This window comes from Ictidomys tridecemlineatus, chromosome 3 (genome assembly GCF_052094955.1).
Source record: "Ictidomys tridecemlineatus isolate mIctTri1 chromosome 3, mIctTri1.hap1, whole genome shotgun sequence".
In the NCBI taxonomy this organism is placed as follows: domain Eukaryota; kingdom Metazoa; phylum Chordata; class Mammalia; order Rodentia; family Sciuridae; genus Ictidomys; species Ictidomys tridecemlineatus.
This window is the reverse complement of record NC_135479.1, coordinates 160,995,178-161,009,622: the sequence shown is the minus strand read 5'-3', so window position 1 is coordinate 161,009,622 and position 14,445 is coordinate 160,995,178.

Genomic DNA, 14,445 nt, shown 5'->3' with positions numbered 1-14,445 from the left:
CAATATCAAACCTTCTGGAATAGTCTGGATGTTTGGGGGAGGGCATGACTATAAAAATTACAAAGGTAGTAATACTCAGTGGATATCCCAGGCACAAACCTGGGAACCCTCTTCATTCTGCAGCAATGTACTCTGCACATCCAACGTATGAACGTGCACTGTGGGCTCAGCCTTAGGTAAGATTCAGAATCTGGACACGCCTCTCCACCTGTGCAGCTACTCTCTGGTCCAAGCCCCCATGTCTCTGCCCTTACACCACCCACCCCTACCTGGTGTCCCTGACTCCTCTCTGCTCTTCCTCTGTGTGTTGTGTGAAGAGGAGATGAAGTGAGGAGTTTAAGTTGTATCATGGGTGCTTTCCTTTGACTCACAACTCCCTGGTCTCTTTCTTCCCCTTGACTTCCAGTGGTATCTAAGGTCCCGACCTACGCTTACAAGATGTTCCTAGATCCAGGTCCTGACCATGGCTCCTACCTCATTTTCTGCTATTTCTCCTCTTTCTCATTTTTCTGCCCAACACCAGCTTCTTGCTGTTCCCTGAACACATAGAAAGGCCTTTGAACTTGATGTTCTATTTGTTTGGCATGAGTCTTCCTCAGCTCCTTGGCACATGTTTCTCTTTCATTTTCTTTGCAATTTGGTTCAATTTTTGTCCTTCTCAGACCAACCTATTTAAAATAACAACTCCAGTCTGATCCTACCTCCAATGGTGCTTGAAAATAGGGTGAAAAGAGAGGTGTCTTCCTGCACAGGAGAGTGTGGCATGACTCAAGCTACCTTTGGGCTTTTTTTGTGCAAATGATGACAAGGTGAGTAGGCATAGAGCTGGAGATGCCATGGATGCCAGACTGGTTTTTCTACTGGATGTAGTTAGGCAAAACGAGACCCAAGATAGAGGAAGGCAAATATAGGAAAGCAAGCAGTCAGCACAGGCTGATTTCTAGGAAGAAGTTTAGAGAAAGTGAAACATGAGACTAAAGACAGCTTCTGCACTTTGTGAGTTGGTGCCCCGTGAGAAGCAAAGAAAACCTTAGTGTCCTGGGAGGCAGTGCAGACTGAGGCTGCACCTCACTGGGACTGTGCACATCCTGGCCATCCCACCACCTCTCATCCTCAGATTCATGGTCTGCACATGAGGAATACTAACAAGAAGAGTAGTGATGACCATGAAAGGAGGCCCTGGGGTAAGCACTTGGCACTTGAGCGATTCAATCAGGTTGGGGGATACTACTGTAATCCACCTTCACAAGGCGTTTCAGAGAGTTGAGCAATGATCTGAACCACGCCTCCACACCTTGCTGGATCTGGGACTTGTTTCCTCAGAACATACATCATTCTTCATGAGACTATTTTGGAAATCACATAGTATCTTTATTTTAACTCTTTCATCATTAAAAACTTTTATGACAGTAATTTTTTTCATAATAGGAATATGATATAGTGATACAACAAACAAATACAGCTGTGCCCTGAATCTTCTAACTTTTCTAACAACCATTTTCTGGTAATAATACTGCATTATGTCTGATCAGACAGGCACCTGTGGATTGAGTGCTTATGACTATGCTTCAAGGCCTCATCTCTGCAGTGACACAGGCCAATTTGAGGGTTATACATCCAGTTTGAGGGGGTCATCAAAAGTGCTAGTTGGTCTTTGTGATTTATTCACTCAGACTCCATTTTTTTCCTTTGTATTAATTGCACACCAGTTTATTATCAGATATTCATGCAAACAGAACAGAAAAACACTATAAACTATAAGATAACCAGAGTCTATCATCAAAAAATATCTTGTTATGCATTTCTGAGTATATCTTTTTGCAAAATAAAAAAAAACATAGCCTCAATGCCAGGGATTACTTAAAATTTTGCAATAGCCCCTTAACATCATTGGATATGTATTTAGCTAATGTTCAAAGTTAAAATAGTCTCATATATGTGTTTTTCTTGATGATTTATTTGAATCAGGATTAAAATAAACCTACATACTTCAATTGGTTGAGACGGTTTTTGAGTCTTTTAATCTATAAGGATCTCCTTTAATTTTGCTTTCTCACTATAATTTAGATATTGGGGGAAAAGAAGAGTTAACTGCTGATTACATCTCTGTAGGTTCATTTGACATGTTCATCAGTCATCTTTATTTCCACTAAACTAATGTTTGGATCTAAGGGTTCACTCGAAATTAAGTTTCTCTTTCAATTTATTTTTTGACAAGATTACTTCATAGGCCATATGTTATATCAAAAGACATAAAGTCTAGTCATCATTCTTTTTCCTTTTTTTTTGATTTTAGCAGCTATAAAATGATCAATGCCTTCATTTTAAATTACTTTTAGATGTTGATCTATATTTAACTATAAGAAAAAGTCAATTTATACTCTATCTCTTCTCCATTCAGAACGAAACATACAGACAGAAAAAGAAGAGAACAATGGAGGGAGAAAAAGAAAGAGATTCCAAGAAGAATCACTCTAAAAATTCTGTACCTTACCAGTACTGTCTGAAAATTCATTTCATTGATGTTATAGAAGTCCCAATGAACATAGGCCATGATCTTGACATAATGCTAAAGTATACACATATTTATATATTTTCAATTTTGATAGAACCGCAACACTGTGAAGACTATTTTACTAGCTTGGATATTATTTCTCTTTACCTCTGCTTACCATGATTGGATACAGGGAACCATGGAAATATTCCATTATCATGGTCACACAGTATACCAGAATGTAGGTGAATTACATGTTTGGTACCATTTTACACAAATGGGGAAAATCTTTGTTTAATTAAGAAAAGAAGCAAAAGTAGAGATTCGAAGAAGAGAAAACTCTAGTTGTGTCAATGGCATTTTATTTTTAAAATATTTTTTAGATGTTGGTGTACCTTTATTTTTGATTTATTTATGTGTGGTGCTGAGGATCTAACTCAGTGCCTCACACATGTTAGGCAAGTGCTCTGCCACTGAGCCACAACCCCAGCCCCATCAATGGTATTTTAAAAGATCCCAAAGAATAGGCAGAATTTGATATGGAAGAGTGACTCTCATGTTGAAAGGGAGATTAGAAGGCATTTCAAATGGAAAATGACAGAGTGGAAATGAACAGTGACCCTACTTTGGACTAGAGCTGGCTGAAGTGGTTGGGAGTATGGATAGAAGATTTATCTTAGTAATGAAGTGAGTACATTGCATTTGGATATAGATTTTTCTAGTGTGAATTTTAACCCAGCCTCTAGTGGTGTGACTATAGTAGTCCTGGTTCTCTGAGAAGCACAGATCAATATAAAATTAGAAGTTCAAGAGGTTGTTTGCAGAATATGTTATGAGAGAAAGTTAGAGGAGCCTGTTGGGAAAGTTTTCTGACCATGATCTAAATCTTACCCCAATAGGAATTTGGAGCCGGACCCCCAATATGTAGATTAGAGCCAACTTTTTCTTCTATCAGATGCAGAGTCTCTGTTTTGATATCAAGCTCCTTTTTTTAATTTTTTTATTGCTTGTTCACAACATTACAAAGCTCTTGAAATATCATATTTCATACATTAGATTGAAGATTTTGAGTTAACTTTTGTGCATGGCGAGAGAAAGGGATTCAGATTCATTTTGTTGCATATGGATTTCCAGTTTTCCCAGCACCATTTGTTGAAGATGCTATCCTTTCTCCATTGCATGCTTTTAGCAACTTTGTCAAATATAAGATAGTTGTAGTTTTGTAGATTGGTCTCTGTGTCCTCTATTCTGTACCATAGGTCCGCCCGCCTGTTTTGGTACCAGTTCTATGCTGTTTTTGTTACTATTGCTCTGTAGTATAGTTTGAAATCTGGTATCGCTATACCGCCTGTTTCACTCTTACTGCTTAGAATTGCTTTTGGTATTCTGGATCTTTTGTTTTTCCAGATGAATTTCATAGCACAAGAATTAAAAGCAAGAATCAACAAAAGTAGTTTGGGACCTACTCAAACTAAAAAGTTTTTTCTCAGCAAGAGAAACAATAAGAGAGGTAAATAGGGAGCCTACATCCTGGGAACAAATTTTTACTCCTCACACTTCAGATAGAGCCCTAATATCCAGAGTATACAAAGAACTCAAAAATTAAACAATAAGATAACAAATAACCCAATCAACAAATGGGCCAAGGACCTGAACAGACACTTCTCAGAGGAGGACATACAATCAATCAACAAGTACAGGAAAAAGTGCTCACCAGCTCTAGCAATCAAAGAAATGCAAATCAAAACCACCCTAAGATACCATCTCACTCCAGTAAGATGGGCAGCCATTATGAAGTCAAACAACAACAAGTGCTGGTGAGAATGTGGGGAAAAGGGTACACTTGTACATTGTTGGTGGGACTGCAAATTGGTGCGGCCAATTTGGAAAGCAGTATGGATATTCCTGGGAAAGCTGGGAATGGAACCACCATTTGACCCAGCTATTGCCCTTCTTGGACTATTCCCTAAAGACCTTAAAAGAGCGTACTATAGGGATACTGCTACAACCATTGAAAGGGTAAAGTTTCTAAGCTGGAAAGCTTGAATGTAAAAGATTAGGTATTATTAAGTTCCTCTGTTACACCCAGAACCTGAAATTCCTGAGATAGTTAAAACAAGGCCCTACTGGCCATTTAGCCTAGGGCCCTGTGCAGTTTGTCATAGGGCCTGAACCAATCAGTTTGAATGTGTAACCCGCTTAGGAATGACCAATCACCCCCGCCCGAATGTGCCAATCACGTCTCAGAGTTGTTGTTCAATTTTCCCGCACCTCATGATGATTTGTTCTGATGTATGCAAAGCCCACCGCCCTCTCCAAAAAGTGTACTTAAGCTCTGCTTGACCTTTGCTCTGGGCTCTGGGATGCTCTCCCTTCTTGAGTGAGCACAGAATCCCAGTGCGCTGGAATGGATCCCCAATAAATATCCCCTTTTGCCAATTGCATGGAGTCAGTCTCTTGGGTGGTCTCTCCCTCCGATGTTTCGCCAGACCCTTACACCATGTTTATAGAAGCACAATTCACAATAGCTAGACTGTGGAACCGACCTAGATGCCCTTCAATAGATGAATGGATTAAAAAAATGTGGCATTTATACACAATGGAGTATTACGCAGCACTAAAAAAATGACAAGATCATGGCATTTTCAGGGAAATGGATGGCATTAGAGCAGATTATGCTAAGTGAAGCCAGCCAATCCCTAAAAAACAAATGCCAAATGTCTTCTTTGATATAAGGAGGGCAACTAAGAACAGGGCAGGGAGGAAGAGCATGAGAAGAAGATTACCATTAAACAGGGATGAGAGGTGGGAGGGAAAGGGAGAGAGAAGGAAAATTGCATGGAAATGGAAGGAGACCCTCATTGTTATAACATAATTACATATAAAAGGAAGTGAGGGGAAAGGGGGAAAAACAAGAGAGAGAAATGAGTTATGATAGAAGGGGCAGAGAGAGGGGAGGGGAGGGGAGGTGAGGGGAGAGCAGGGAGGATAGGAAGGGGCTAGGAAGGGCAGCAGAATACAGCAGACACTAGTATGACAGTATGTAAAAACGTGGATGTGTAACCAATGTGAATCTGCAATCTGTATTTGGGGTAAAAATGGGAGATCATAATCCACTTGAATCAAATGTATGAAATATGATATGTCAAGAGCTTTGTAATGTTTTGAACAACTAACAATAATAAATAAATAAATAAATCTTACCCCAACAAAATAGAAAGACACAGAAGGAAAGAGTGTCTTAGGCAGAGTATAGATCAAGAAAGTTTTCATAGCTTGACAAGAAGTCTTTGAACCAGGTTATTCATTAGGGGAGTCCTGTGTCACCCAGGAATGGTTCTTTATTAGTTCCCCTGTGCTGAGGGCCATTACCAAGTAGGAATGAGGCATCAAAATTTCCTTGCCAGCGTACCCCATGCTGCTTAGAGGACATTCGATGGGACATTGCATGCATGCTTTAATAAGGTGACCTTGCTCAAGGACCAAGGCGGATCCGGGTTTAGAGCTGATCAGGTTTGAGGAAGTAACCGGTTCCTTGAGTTTAAGGCGTTGCCAGTTTAAGACAATGGGTTTTAGGGAAGTTGGAGGTTGAAGATTATTGCTGGGATTAGGGTGTTCCTGCTGTTGTTCCTGTTGAGTTCTCGTGAGATTCAAATGGGATTTGGAGATAGCCTCATGGAGTAGGTGAATTGTGCCGGAGACGGCAGAACGAGATTTCCCTGAGCGTGTGTGGAGGCTGGTGTGAGATCGGGAATAAAGAATTGCTGTTTGAATCTACAAAGCTGTGTGGTGGCTCGTGATCTTGTGCCAAGCCGAGACATTGGCATCTGGCACCCCTGCTGCATTCTATCATTGGCTGGGGTCTCTGTGGGAGTTGTGATGTTAGTGCACACATGCCGATCGGAACCCAGGAGCTAAGACATCATCAATGACAGTCCCCACTAAGAAAGCCACGATTCCCAAAGTGGCCTTGAACACTTGACTTTCTGTGTGTCAGTTTCATCATCTACCAAGAAAAAATACAAGTGTTTATGTTTTGGGGCTGTTGACAATTAAGTGAGCACATATTTATAAAGCAGATAAAAGTTATAGCAACAAAGTTGTGATTTGTGACATGATATTGATGACTTTGATGATAATGAAATAATTGAAAAGATAAGAATTTTGTTTAGTTGGGTTAGAGATCATGATATGTGAAGTCTCTTGGCAGAAGAGGAAGGCACTATTTCTCATGGGATTTAGAGGTAAAACAGGCAAGTAAGCAGAGGTTATTCATATGCACCTGTCTTGTACAGAGAAGATTGGATAAATGAACCCCATAAGAAACTTGTCATTTCTAATAAGGCAATTTAGTAGGAAATAACCAAATCCAAACTCATATGTTCACTATAGTCTGGGAAAGAAATGGAGAGATAAATGTAACAACTGGGAAGTATTAATCAGAGATCAAGACATGGAGTAATGCAATTTATAAGGCTAGAGGAAAGAAGCAGCAAATTTTATAACAAGGTTTCAAGTTGATGACCTGGAAATGTTGATCAAGGGTTAAAAATGCTTATGAAGATAAAAAATTTTAAATTTAGATATTTTCAATCCATTTGCATTTTAGATTTTTGAAATTGTAAAATCAGCAGCTTAATCATATCTTAAAAGGAAGAAGAGCAACTCAAGAATAAATTAGACCAGAAGTAAAGTGTCTAGGGACCTAATTCAATAGGGAATTAATTTGTGATTAAAGAAATTAATCCAGTCAGCAGGAAAACAAGGATGGAATACAGTGAAACAAAATAAGGTTAGGGTTCCATATCTTCCAGAATTTAGCTGGTAGGTTGAGGCAGGACATTCAGAGTTAGCAAAAGAGCATAGAAAGAGAAAATAAAAGAGAAAAAAGAGTGAATTCAGAGATAGGAAGCAAATAATGGGCACTGGAAAGAAAATATTTCAAGAAAAGATCTTGGGCATTGATATCAGTATTGAAGAGAAAATTAATGGGCCAATTAAAAGTTATTTGATGATCTTGGAGAGAAAAATTCTGATTATATAAAATAAGTCAGCTCTGTGGAAGGAAAGGCCCCAGGGATATAAATATTTTCTAAGGTTTCTGAAAGATAATTATAAAAAGTGACACAACAGCAAGTAGTTTGAACATAATAACATTTGGAGAAAGTTATTTGCTTTTCATGGGGGCGGGGGAGGTTGATTGTGGTCCACCCTTAACCATATTTTCAGGCTGAATGGAAGGAAATAGTTGGAAGAAAAAAGAAAGAAAGGAGTGAAAGAAGGAAGGAAGGTAAGTATGTACAATTCTAAAGAACTTATTTGACAAACCAAAACCTAGACAAGACAGAACATTGATTGGGATTAGATCATAAGCAAATGAGTAAACTTAATTAGAAAAAAAAATGATTCTTTCTCAGAGACTGTGTAATGGAAATGAGCCAGAGAAATGGGATGGTTTTTTAAAAGAAGATGGAAGATGAGTATTTTCATGTAGGAAACCTTAAGTTTCTCAGTAAATTAAGGAGCAATATCATCACCCCTCTTCCAACCAGTAACATAGTTTGCTTAATTTACTGAATTTTACTGTTACTCATATTTTATTGATCACATTTAACCTACTGATGCTCTTTAAAATGCCTGGAAGATTTTCCACGCATTACTGACAGTGTTAATGAAATTATTCCATTTAGGTATAATTTAGGCTCATATTTTATTGAATTAATTTATTTAGATTGAGTCTGATTACTTAGGTATCATGACAATTACTCTAGAAGCTTGAATAAAAGAACACAATTAATAAATTATTTATTTACTTTTGCATTCCAGATATAATGAAAGAATCAGTTTAATTCATTAATATGGATGTACCAGCTTGGCTTGTCAAATGAAGAAAAGCAACAAACAAAAATTTTCACCTGTATACTCTTTCTTTATACAGAATATTCTGGAAACACGATCAAGTAATTCACAATCACAAAGTTTAGAATAAGGGCACATAGTGATAGTATTATTATTATTTTATTTTTAAATTAAGTCTTATTCTGAATTAAAATAACTTTTTTTAAAGAGAGAGTGAGAGAGGAGAGAGAGAGAGAGAGAGAGAGAGAGAGAGAGAGAGAGAGAGAGAGAGAGAGAGAATTTTTTTAAATATTTATTTTCTAGTTCTCGGCGGACACAACATCTTTGTTGGTATGTGGTGCTGAGGATCGAACTCGGGCTGCACGCATGCCAGGCGAGCGCACTACCGCTTGAGCCACATCCCCAGCCCCTAAAATAACATTTGTAAACAATTCATAAATATACCACTTTGATGCTCCTCATACATTAGAGAATTCTATTATTCATTAAATCATTTTATTTTCCCTAACAGAGATACATATTAAGAACAGCTGTCCATAAACTGGTACATTGATCCTAGCCCTCCTAGATTATTCTCTCAGGAAAATTCAGCAGCAGCTGCATGATAGAGACATACTGAGACAAAGATATTTATATAGACTTTGGTACGACTGTGACCTTTTCAACTACAATCAACCATGCCAGTCTTCATTAGAGTTGAGATCCAACCAAGACAAAGCTCAGGTAACAGAAGAAATACATCAACTTGACAAGATTGCCTTCTGTTTATTTATAGTCATAATTTTCAAAATGATACAGTACAATTTCCTGAACCAAATAATCATAGGACTACTGAGTGCCTATAGTGCTAGTAAATTATTAGAAATTATTTGAGAAATTGGAGGCTTTCTTGAACATTGTATGTATGCCTGAAGTCATAAAGTGTCACTACTTTATAATAGTTTAGTTAGGGTGCAGGAGATTGATCTGAACAACACTATGTGAAATGGAGCACGCACAAATTCTTTTTTATTTCTTGGAATTGATGAGAGAAATGATGCCTGATAATCCACAAATACTGATTCACATGCAGGTAGTCAGATCTAGAACTCAGGGGAAAACAGATGCCCAACCTGAGGGGGTCAATGTTGGAAACTGCCTTTTGCTGGAATTAATACTCATCTTGGAATAGATTAATGATCTTGATATTTTTTTCTGTTTGGCAGCTGTTATCAATTGTCCTGCAAACCACTGTCATTATTGTCAGAGCCTCTCCCCTTCCTTTTTATGAGAAATGTCTGACAGAAGACAAAAAGATAGTCATCTAATTATAATGGGCATCAGACTCATAATAAAGTTGGATTCTGAATCATCCCTTTGCTATATCCTAAAGCTTCTTGGCAGAGAGAGAAAGATGTTTCATCTCATTTCTTTTTGTTTCTTTGCAGCACTCTCAGAAATTCCCACAAGAAATGAAAATGAGTCAACAGCAGCATCTCATGGTCAACAGTGTCTCACTGAAGAGGAAAGTTAATCTTTATAGAAGACATTAGCAGCAGCTGGGTATCTATCCTCACTTTGTCTGCTTCTGACAGCTGGTGTCATAGGAACTTTCAATCTCTGCCTAGGCCCTTCTTTTATGGAGCTAAAAACCTAAAGGCTCATGAACATCAAAGAAATTGAAGCCAAAACTTAGTCTCTTGTATTTATGGTATTATATGCTCTGTCTTCTTAAAGAGAAAATGCACCTGCAAGACTTCATAAGTTATTTTAGAAGAGATGCAGATGTATTGCTTAAAGAATAGCCATTTGGAACACATCTGGACTTGATTTTACACATATGTAATACAAGTATATTTTACACACACACACACACACAGACACACACAACTATAAAATATCTCAGTGTAGCTAACCCTCTGTCGTTGACTTTATTTGTTCACTTCAGATTTAGTAACTAAGAACTGGTTGGTACTCCTATGCAATATTTCTTTATTCTATAGTGCTCTAGGGAGTGAGTTTATAAAGTTGCCTTTAAATTATGTTCATTCTTGCTAGTATGTTGAAAAAGATAAAGGAGAGAAAAACCACACTGGGCTACATACACTTCTACTTTCTGGTCCAAATACCTGGTTGCAAGGAGGCTCTAAGAAAACCTTGGGCTATTTTTAATTTCTTTTATTTGTAGCTATGTTTTTGGCCTTCACCTGTTTTTATTAAGTGCAATATCTGCTTTGCCTAGATCCTCAATGCAGAAGCCAGACCATAACAGAGTGTTGAGAAATACTGCTAACAAGATAAGTACATGCTGCCATCAGCCTTTCTTCACCACACAAAATCATTTAGAAAAAAAGAAGCAGAGTGGCATGCTGAAAACAACTGCAAATCTATAGCCACAGGTGCCATCATTATTGTTCCTTTTAGTTTTGTCTTCTCTGCTTTGCTTTTACCATCTTGCCCTTCTTGTATAATGCTGCTTATTCTTGTAACTCTCTCCAAACTCTCTTCCCTCTTATGGTTGCTTGCTTTTGGTTTTTTGTTTGTTTTACCCATAACTTCTCAATCACATCCTTCCTCATTTTCTTTAGGCATACTGTTTTATCTTTTATTATACTATTCTTTCTTCCTTTCTTCTTATTCTGCCCTTCCAGCCTAAGAAAGTATTTCTATATTTGTTGTCATCATTGTTATTTTATTTTGTAGAGGAGAAAACTCATTTGTCTTCAGCTGCATAGATAGGAGAGGAAAGCAGGAGAGAGAGAGAGAGAAAGAGAGAGAGAGAGAGAGAGAGAGAGAGAGAGAGAGAGAGAGAGAGAGAGAGAGAGAAAGAGAGAAATGTATATTTCTCTTGAGGTACTGAGCTTCTAACACACATGATCTGAGCCAATTTTGTATCTTGCTTTGAAATATGCAACATGTTCATTGTAAACTTAGCCCACATGTGTTGGAAGTTCCCCGATGTCAGTTATTCTAGGTGATATTATGAAGGGATTTTGCATACCAAATTATAGTCTCAAATTAACTGACTTTAAGATAGGGAGACTATTCAATGGGTCTGAGCTAATCATATGAGACCTTAGGTCTATGTTTAGAGGTCAGAGATACAGGAAATCAGAGAATGAAAATCAGAAATGACTGCTGCTGCTGTCCAGGGAGAAAGCAATTACTAATAGGCAACTAGGGGTGGCTTGCAGGAGCCAAGAGTGATCCTTAGTGTACATTTAGTAAGAAAATGGGAACAGTCCTAAAACTACAAGGAAATGAATTCTGTCAACAACCTTAATGACCTTAGAAGGGGACACTGATTCTCAGGTCATTGTGACAATGTGACTGACCTTTGGTCACAGCTACAATTGCAGCCTTGTGAAACACGAACTGTAAACCTAGATGCACCATAATCAGACTTCTGACCTACAGACACTGTAATATGATAATTTTTCAGTGTTTAAATCCACTAATTTAATGGTACACTAATAGAAAACTAAAAAATTATTCCATTATAGCAATTCTTCCAATAAAGCATTTTATCACATAGATCTGTTCTGTCTTGGTCCGAAAATTGCTTTTAACAAGGAAAAAATGTATTATTCCAGAAAGAAAAGGAAAATGTTCAGAGACTTATCCAATAGCTTCATAATATTTATATTTATAGATATGCTTAATGTAGATGCTGGAAATAATTTATAAGTCTCTTAAATATGGAATTTAGGATTAAAAAAACTGTAATGGGCAAACTATTGTTATATAACAAAACAAGTATCCATTGATTTTTAACTCCTGGATGCTCAATGATAGCCTTGGAATCATTTACGTTTTAAAATTATTATTTCAAAGTGCTTTGACGGGAAGCTTCAAAATAATTTGAAAAGAACAAAAATTGGATTCACCAGAACTGCTGCTTCTCCTTCTTCCCTACTTTATTTCTTACTGAAGGATATACATGTCCCATATTTGATGACAAGAAGCAGAATAATGAAACTTGATGATGTTTCTATTTTTCCAGTGCAGAGTCCGCTGTTAATGATTGCCTTTTCCTTGAGTGATATAGATGACACCTAATACCCACTTCTCCCTTTCTTCTTCCTGATAGAAGCTCCTTTAGTCTAGAGATTCACATTCACAACACATCAGTCCTCAAGAGAGATTTTGATTAGTTTAAGTCACTTAGCTGCTGGCATTCCCTAGTCTGGAGGTGGAAAAATATGAATTAAGTTTTTCTCAATCAGATTAAAAAGAAGGAATATTTTCTGTGCTAAGGGGAAAATGATCCTTTTTCCTTTCCTGCTAGAAGTAGATGAGAATTAATGTTCCTCTGATGGCCACCAACAGCCTTCCTGAAACCAGAATAACCAGCCTTAGGAGTAGCTGATCCTGAAGACAGCAGATGAGAAAAGACCTGGATCCCTGATTACATTGTGTCTCTCATTACTACACACCAGGGGTCCACCTTCTGGTCTTCCAGTTATATTGGATGATGCATTTCTTTATTGTTTAAGCCACTCTGGGTTGGGAATTTTCTGTTATCTGAAGCTCAAATACCATAACAGATAACATGTGGGATCAATACTCACGGTCACTATGCTGCTTAAACTTCAACTGAGCTTTATTCTCAAATGTAAAGCATTTCGAAGACCTGTAGAATTTCATCTCTAGTTTCCCAGGCAACTATCACATGTCACTCATAGATGTTCTGAGGCACACAGGTAATATTCCTTCTCATCACCTCAATTTTAAACCCAGAGAAAGACAAATGAAATGGGTGCCAATAAATCCTCAAGGCTGCAGAGATAAAAGAAAAGAATGAAAATCCAAGAGGCAAAGGAAAGTAAACAACCTGCTCTGCTATCTAATCTTCCCTTTTCCACCCTTTGTTTTCATTTCTCTTTTTTAATGCTGCTGTGAGAGACTCAAAATTAAATATAAATTTTTTGGAGGTTAAGGCCTTCTTTCTGCATTGGTTTCCTGGATACACTTGACCCTGTCATACAGGAAACTCTGCCCCTGCAGAGAAAAGATTCAACAATTCCGTGTGCCTCATCTAAGATCCTTTGTTCTATTTTTCCCTACATCATAAGAATAAAATTCAATCTTGATACTAAATAGATATAATAGAGTCTAATATAAATCATTTAAATGCTAATACTTTTACTCCCCAAACATTTCTTCAATAGAACAAAATTATACACTAAATGATGGAAATAAAATCGAAAGATTAATTTTTGTCATTATAGTAATGCTTTTTTTCATCACAGACAATAAGACGGAAATAATTTCGAGTCAGAGCTGGTATCTTTGTTCATAGTTGCTTTGGGTATTATCAAATGAGACTCTCATGTATGTCACAGAAAAAATCTCCTAAGGAGAGCTGAAGAGTTCTACATACCCAAGAAGTACTCAGCCATAAACCCAGAAAGTAAGAGTCTTTATCCTTTCCCTCTCCTGTTCACTAGCTCCATACTGGCTTCCTGGCTTCCACTCTGGGCCTGCTAGTGTTTACTGTCCACACAGTGGCTAGCACAATCTAATTAAAAGAGAATGGAACATATCATTTCTGTCAAAAATCTTCAACAACTTTTCTTCTCATTCACAGCATGATGGTTATGAAGCCTCCACACACTATGGCCTCTTGATAACCTGTCTGACTTTTTCCTGTACTTCCTTCTTAAAGTCCATACTATCTACTGTGGTCTCCTGGATATTGAAAAGGCCAAGCATGGTACCAGTTAAGGCTTCCACTTGCCCTTCTCTTGCTTGTGAAGTTCTTTTGGGAGATTTTTAGGCTCAACCATTTCAGTCATTGCTGCTAAAATGTCCCTTATCTGAGTGCTGCTCCCTGTCCAGTTTATATAAGACAGCACCATTTTTCTCACTCTTCATCCCCATATGATGTTTTCTTAGTTATTTTTTTTTTACAATAGTTGTCATTACTTGATGTTACATGGTTGTGTTTTGTCTATTATCTCTAACTAGAATGTGAGTTCCATGAGATCAGTGCCTGACACTTGGTAGTAATGAAGTAACTGCTTCTTAACATCAATGAACTTCTGTTTCAGTAAACATTGACAAGACTATGCACAACACATCACAATAGCACTCATTCATAAAAGCCTTTT